Genomic DNA, 6,503 nt, shown 5'->3' on the forward strand with positions numbered 1-6,503 from the left:
AACACATTCATCTTCAATATTTTCAATCCTAATGTATTTAAAATATATTCTTTCAAGAATCTTCTTTAAAATTCGCTAATTGTCATTAAAGCAGTATAAGAAAATTCCCAGTCAAAATCATTAGGGCTTAGTCGATTAAATCTGACAACATGAAATGTTATTTAAAACTAAAGAAACGAATTAAAAACAACTTTCACAATCCTGAGCGTATAAGCGTAGTTCATTCGCTCACATCTAAACATATTAACTTAAAGCTTTACCAGATGTCATATATTCAGGATAAGTATATATATTTTTTAACAAAGAGGACATAGCGTCGTTAGTTGGAAACTCATTGGATTTGTATGTCAATATATATATTGAAGATAAGAAAGTCCTGTCTCAACACACATCATGATGTTAAATCATAAACTTCGTGGATTCCTCATGAAAGACGAACCAAGACTGTTTTGAAAGGGTGGTTGAGGTACCAGTCTTGTAATATAGACTCCAGTGTCCGATGCATGTCAAGACATGGCATGAAAAAAAAATAGTCCATTGTTCTGAATTATTTCCTGGCTAAAACATATCTGTTTGATTAAAAGTTTATGTTGAATTGTAACATATAAAGTAAAATCAGTAAAATACTCAAAGGAAAATTTAAAACGGAAAGTTCCCTGTGTTACTCAATTTTGGGGAAAAGGTTTACGTATGCATCTTGAAAATTATTTAGATACATGTAGGTGAATTTCAAAACGGAGTAAGACCGCGATAGAGTCGAGTAACAGTACAACTACATTTGACTGCAAAACAACTGCTGTTTTTGTTATCATTCAATCCATCCTAACATAAAAAGTTTATGGCATATATTATACAGCTATGTAAATTTGTATCAAATCGTAAAGAATACAAGATTTGTGTAGTCCTGACCTATACAAAATGTAAGGATGGAGCAAACGTTTTTCATCTTTAAGAGTTATTCTAAGAATTTTAAGCACACCAGCAAGCTTACTTCATTAGAAGTAGACCAGACTTAGGTCTGCGTTTTAAGACAGCTGAAAACGTTTTGACAAGTCCGCAGTAGATAAAAACTAGTTTAAACATATGTTATTGTTCCAAAAAGAGACAAATGGATTAGACACAAGTTTTCCAAATTAGTAACGTCTTCTCCAATTTATACATAAATATACACATGAATTAACATTACATAAATCTGACTTAAACCAATTATTATTTTAGCATGAAGATATAAAAATAAATTACATATAAATTTTTAAAATCGAATCAATGGATATTTAACACTTAATATAACCAATCGAATGCGCCTATTTTCAGAAGAAATAAATGCAAACACACCGAACTGTAAATTAAATATGTTAGGTGTACATGACAAGTGACTTTAGTGTGTGTGAATTTGTTTAAATGTTAATTGCACACTCATAGTTTATAGTTACGGATTAACGGAAAAACGGAATAAATCTACACGTAATTGTAAGTATCAATTTTGTTTTTTACTTAAATCCATTGAAACGTTTCAGAATACAAAAGTCAATCATAAAGATCATTCCATTATCGTTCCCAAAAGAGCATAGTACATACATTGATCATGTTCTAGTAAGAACTGTTACAGAATAAGGTTGTCAAAAATGAGAAAAACGCTTGGTACTTTTTATATACTTTTGTACAGATAGAAAAACACTATCATTTTCTTCAAAACTCAAAGAATCATCACCAGAGAGCAATAACTCAATTGTAATATTGATAGCAAAAACATTGATTTCATTCATCATTAAAAGTCTTTCTAATGAAAACTTGTTACAATATAATAAATAATGTTTAGCATCTTCATTGATGAAGCCACATAAACAATTGGCATCTTGTACTAAGTTTGCATTAAACAAATCAGATTGAAGAGTGCTACAATTGTTTCGCAACCTTGCATGTAATACAGATAGTAAGCGGTCTCCAGAGCAAAAATGCCTCGGAGGTTTTTTATTCTTATAGTATAACATTTGCAATTTGCTTTTAAATGATGAAAATGTAGGACTCTGTCTAATAATAATATCTAAAGTGTTCTACAATGTTATGGATGCTGGGAAATAAGAATGTTGATAAACCGACAAACGATTCACTGGAATAGTGATATTGTGTCTGTTTCGTAAATTATAATTACTAATATCAGACTCAAATTCTGAAACCAAGTCATGTAAATAATCTGGAGCCTGATTGTTAATAATTTTATAAAACATGGCTAACTTTTTTACCTCCCGCCTTACGATTAATTTTTCCCATCCCGTCTCCCTGTAAAAAGCGTTTCGGCTAGCATGACTTGGTAATCCAGTAACTATGCGAGCAGCCTCGATTTGAATATTTTCTATCCGATCAGAATTTGTGTTCCCACAATTATCCCAAACTTCCGATGAATATTCAAGTATCGGATGAATAAAAATCATATATTGTTTTTCCAAATATTTCCTTTTTAATCGATATTTTAGTTTGCGTAAAACATTAAGCTGCTTCGTAGTTTTCTCAATCAGTTTATCAACATGCTTATTCCATTTACAATCATTACTAAATATGACACCTAGGTGTTTGTGCGCACTAACTGGTTTCAATGTAGCACCACCAAAATCAAAAGTAATATCACTGTAAATATTTTTCAAACTGAATATCATAATATCAGTTTTATTAGGATTAAACTTCACTAGACATTTTTCTGACCACTTACTTAAATAATCAAGATCTCTACTGATTGAATTTTTCAAAGTGGATTCATCAGGTGCAGTGTGACCTATTGAAGTATCATCTGCAAAAAGCCTTCCGAATCCAGACATACCATCAGCTATATCATTTATGTATATTAAAAACAACAAGGGTCATAATACTGACCCCTGAGGCACACCAGTGTGAAGTTTTCCAATGTTTGATAATGAATCTTTTATGACAACTCTCTGAGATCGTCTAGACAAGTAACTTTTCAACCAACATAGCAAGTCTCCTTTTATACCATATTTTTCAAGTTTATGTAATAAAGCCTTAATCCAAACAGTATCAAATGCTTTGCTTATATCAGCAAATGTAATGCTTGTTAAAAGCTTTTCATTTAGTGCACTCAAAATTTTGTTATACAATTCTATCAACTGATGCGAAGTTGAGTATCCTGGAATAAGTCCGGATTGATACTTGTATAATAATTTATTTCCATGTAAATGATATGTAAAAATATTTTTAAAAACAATCTTTTTTAAGACTTTTCTCACACATGACAATAAGGAGACTGGTCTGTAGTTAGACGGTAATGACTTGTCACCACTTTTGAATAAGGGAATAACATGTGCAATCTTCCATTAGTCCGGAAATATTTTATCATTTTATCATTTAAAGATTTGTTAAAAAGTAGACATAATGATTTGGAAATTTCATTTCTAACTGCAAGTTACATTCTGTTGCTAACGATATCTGGCACAACAGCTTTATTAACATCGAGCGTTGAAAAAATATATCAAGTACATCTTGTTCACTAACTACAATTTGTGAAATAAATTCAAGACATCGGTCGTCAAATTCCGGCAAATCTTTACTAGTGCCATCTAAATTAGAAATTGAACAAAAATATTTATTTAAAATGTCGGACTTTTCGGTTCCCTCATACGCAAGTTTAAATTTGTGATCAGGGTCCGTCATGGGTGGTAAATCATGAGACGGTGTATTACTTTTAATTAACATGTTAACCGTTTTCCAGTACTGTTTACAGTTTGTAACTTTTAGTTCATCTAAATTTTCATTAATACTGGTAAAAAAATATTTTTAGCTTGCTTTTTCAAGTTATTTACTTTGTTTCTTTGTTGTTTAAATTTCTTTTCTGCGGATGTACTATTTGAGCGAATAAAAATATAACGAAGCCGAATCATACCAAACTTTATCGTCACATCTTATAGTTACTTCCCTTGTAGGTATGCACTCGGAGGATATATTAAGAAATGAGTTCGTGAAATTAGTCGCAGCAACATGAACATCACTTGCATCAGAAATCAAATATTCCCAATTTGTTTCAACTACTTTTTGTTTCATAAGGTCATAATCACCTTTTTTATAATCCCATATCGATCTATTATAAGTTCGTCTTTTACTAAAACCACAATTAATTGTGACGTATGTTCCATCATGATCACTAATACCTCTATCAAAAGGTATTGTGTCTTTATCTAAAACCGGTATCGAATCAGTGACTAAAATAGGATCAAGTAGAGACGTGCTACCTGTTCGTGTGTCAAAATGAGTAGCTTGTCAATTATGTTAACAAGGCCACTGATGAACAAAATATCTCTTATATTTGACGGTAGATCTGACATAAAAATTTTATTCAGGTCACCTAAGCAAATTATGTTATTATTTTCATCAAGGGCATTTTTCAACATTTGATCAAAATATTGCCAGAAATAAACTGAAGATTGCTGTTCCGACCTATAATTGATGTTTATCAATTTTGATCGCAATTTAGTTTTTAACTCAAACCACATACTCTCAAGTTGGCAATTCTCCAAATCATGTCGACGAGTTATGCGAACATAACTTTTATAATACATAATAATGCCACCCCATGAGAATTTCTATCTTTTCGAACTGGTATTTCAAAACCGGATCTGTATGTAATATTTGAGTCTAAATGGGTTTCTGTCAAGAATACGACATCGTAATCTTCAATAATATCGACAATATAATTCAGTTTATTTCTAAGGCTTCTTATATCACCATGGAAAATTGACAATGTTTTAGGTTTGACCATTTCAATTACCTTTTCAGTGATAAGAGGAATGATGGAGTCCAAAAACTCTTGATTTTTTAGCGTAGCACAAACAACATCAGATAGCTTGAATACAGTTTCATTTTCAATGGATGATGTTATCTGTTCAGAACTGTCATGTTCAGAAACGATAGAGCCACTGAGAGATGAATCAAGGTTGGCTGTTTTTGCTACCTTTTCAACTTGTTGCATAGATGGAGATAAGTTGTCGGGACTACTGGATGGTTGTAACCTTTTACCACTATGTTTTGGTGTATTTTTAAAATAACTATCTAAGTTTGATTGTTGTTGTTGTTGTTTGTCTTTCGTTACCTGGTCAGCCATTTTGTGTGTTGTGAACTCCGATTCAATCACTTTCGAAAATCTTTACAAAAGTCACTATTTGGTCACTAAAAATTCGAATAAACTATAACAGCTTCACACATAATGTCTATTCTGATATAGAATCAGAAAACATCTCAACATAATACACTGGAAAATATATTTTTTCTCTCAAGTCTCCCAAGATTTTCACACCTTCATACTCAATGTCATCAAAGTGAGAAAGTCCAATAAGATAAGAACTGTTAACAAGTCTGATATTAAACCTGTTTTCACGACAGGTCTGTCAAAAACGACACCTGTGGAAAGGTCAACTGTAGACAGATTACTGTATTTTTCAATTTTCATATCAAACTTAGGTTTTATTTTGTTACCAATATTCAAAGTGTTCTTTTCCCCAGAACAACAATTTACTTTACTCGTTAATAACTCTTTGTACATAACATACTCATTTTTTGTGTTATCAACAGTTAACCGGTCAACCGTTGGAAGGGCCAAATACCGGATACCAAAAAGGGATAACCGGTTAACCGGATTTTTTTTTTAATTGTTTGTGTTTATTTGACACAAATGTGTATTGAAGTATTTTGTTCTTTTTGAAAATTGTAGTCGTGGTTATTAAGTTGACCGATTACTTGCCCAGTATTTTGTTAACCCAAAAATTATAAAATTATTTAGAATTAAGACAACTTGTCAATCAGCAAGATCTTAATCAAACATGCAAAGAAATGACTGAATTTTTATGCAGCTATATAGATTTTTATAATGAAGTGCAAATAATGTTTTAGTTGATGCAGTCAATTACTCTTTTTTGGGGGGATACATACAACCTGTCGATAAACTTTGTTGCCGAAACGTACATAAATATTATCAAGGAGAAAATTTACAGCTTCAATCATCTAATCACACCTCCAGTAAGTATATCTAGCATATTTACCTTCTCATTAGAGAAGAAGACTTTAAATGAGTTGCAGCAAATATATCTACATTCAGCTTTACCAACCGACCATTTAATTAATAGAGGAAAACTTTTGTTTAATAAGATAGTGTGGAAGTGTATAGTGTTAAGAATAGAAAAATCAAAACTATTACCAGAATCAAAAGGACCATCAAAAGCACTTAATTTATCTCAAACATCCAAAATAACTTACACTTCAAAAATGGTTTATACCACTATGTTCATATTTTTTATTACGATAGTTTATGATAAGCTCTTTAATAGTAGTTAACGAACAGTTAAGAGCACTGAAAGATTAGTTATAGAACACTTACTACAGGCCGAGATGAAACGATATTTAAATGTGTTTTTGTGTAGTTTACGTAGCCAATACATAGTAGGGACCTTCAACTGTTCAGAAGAAGCATTTGGCTTAGATATGGTTGTGATATGCTTGTTTAC

Source organism: Mytilus trossulus, chromosome 8 (genome assembly GCF_036588685.1).
Source record: "Mytilus trossulus isolate FHL-02 chromosome 8, PNRI_Mtr1.1.1.hap1, whole genome shotgun sequence".
Taxonomy (NCBI): domain Eukaryota; kingdom Metazoa; phylum Mollusca; class Bivalvia; order Mytilida; family Mytilidae; genus Mytilus; species Mytilus trossulus.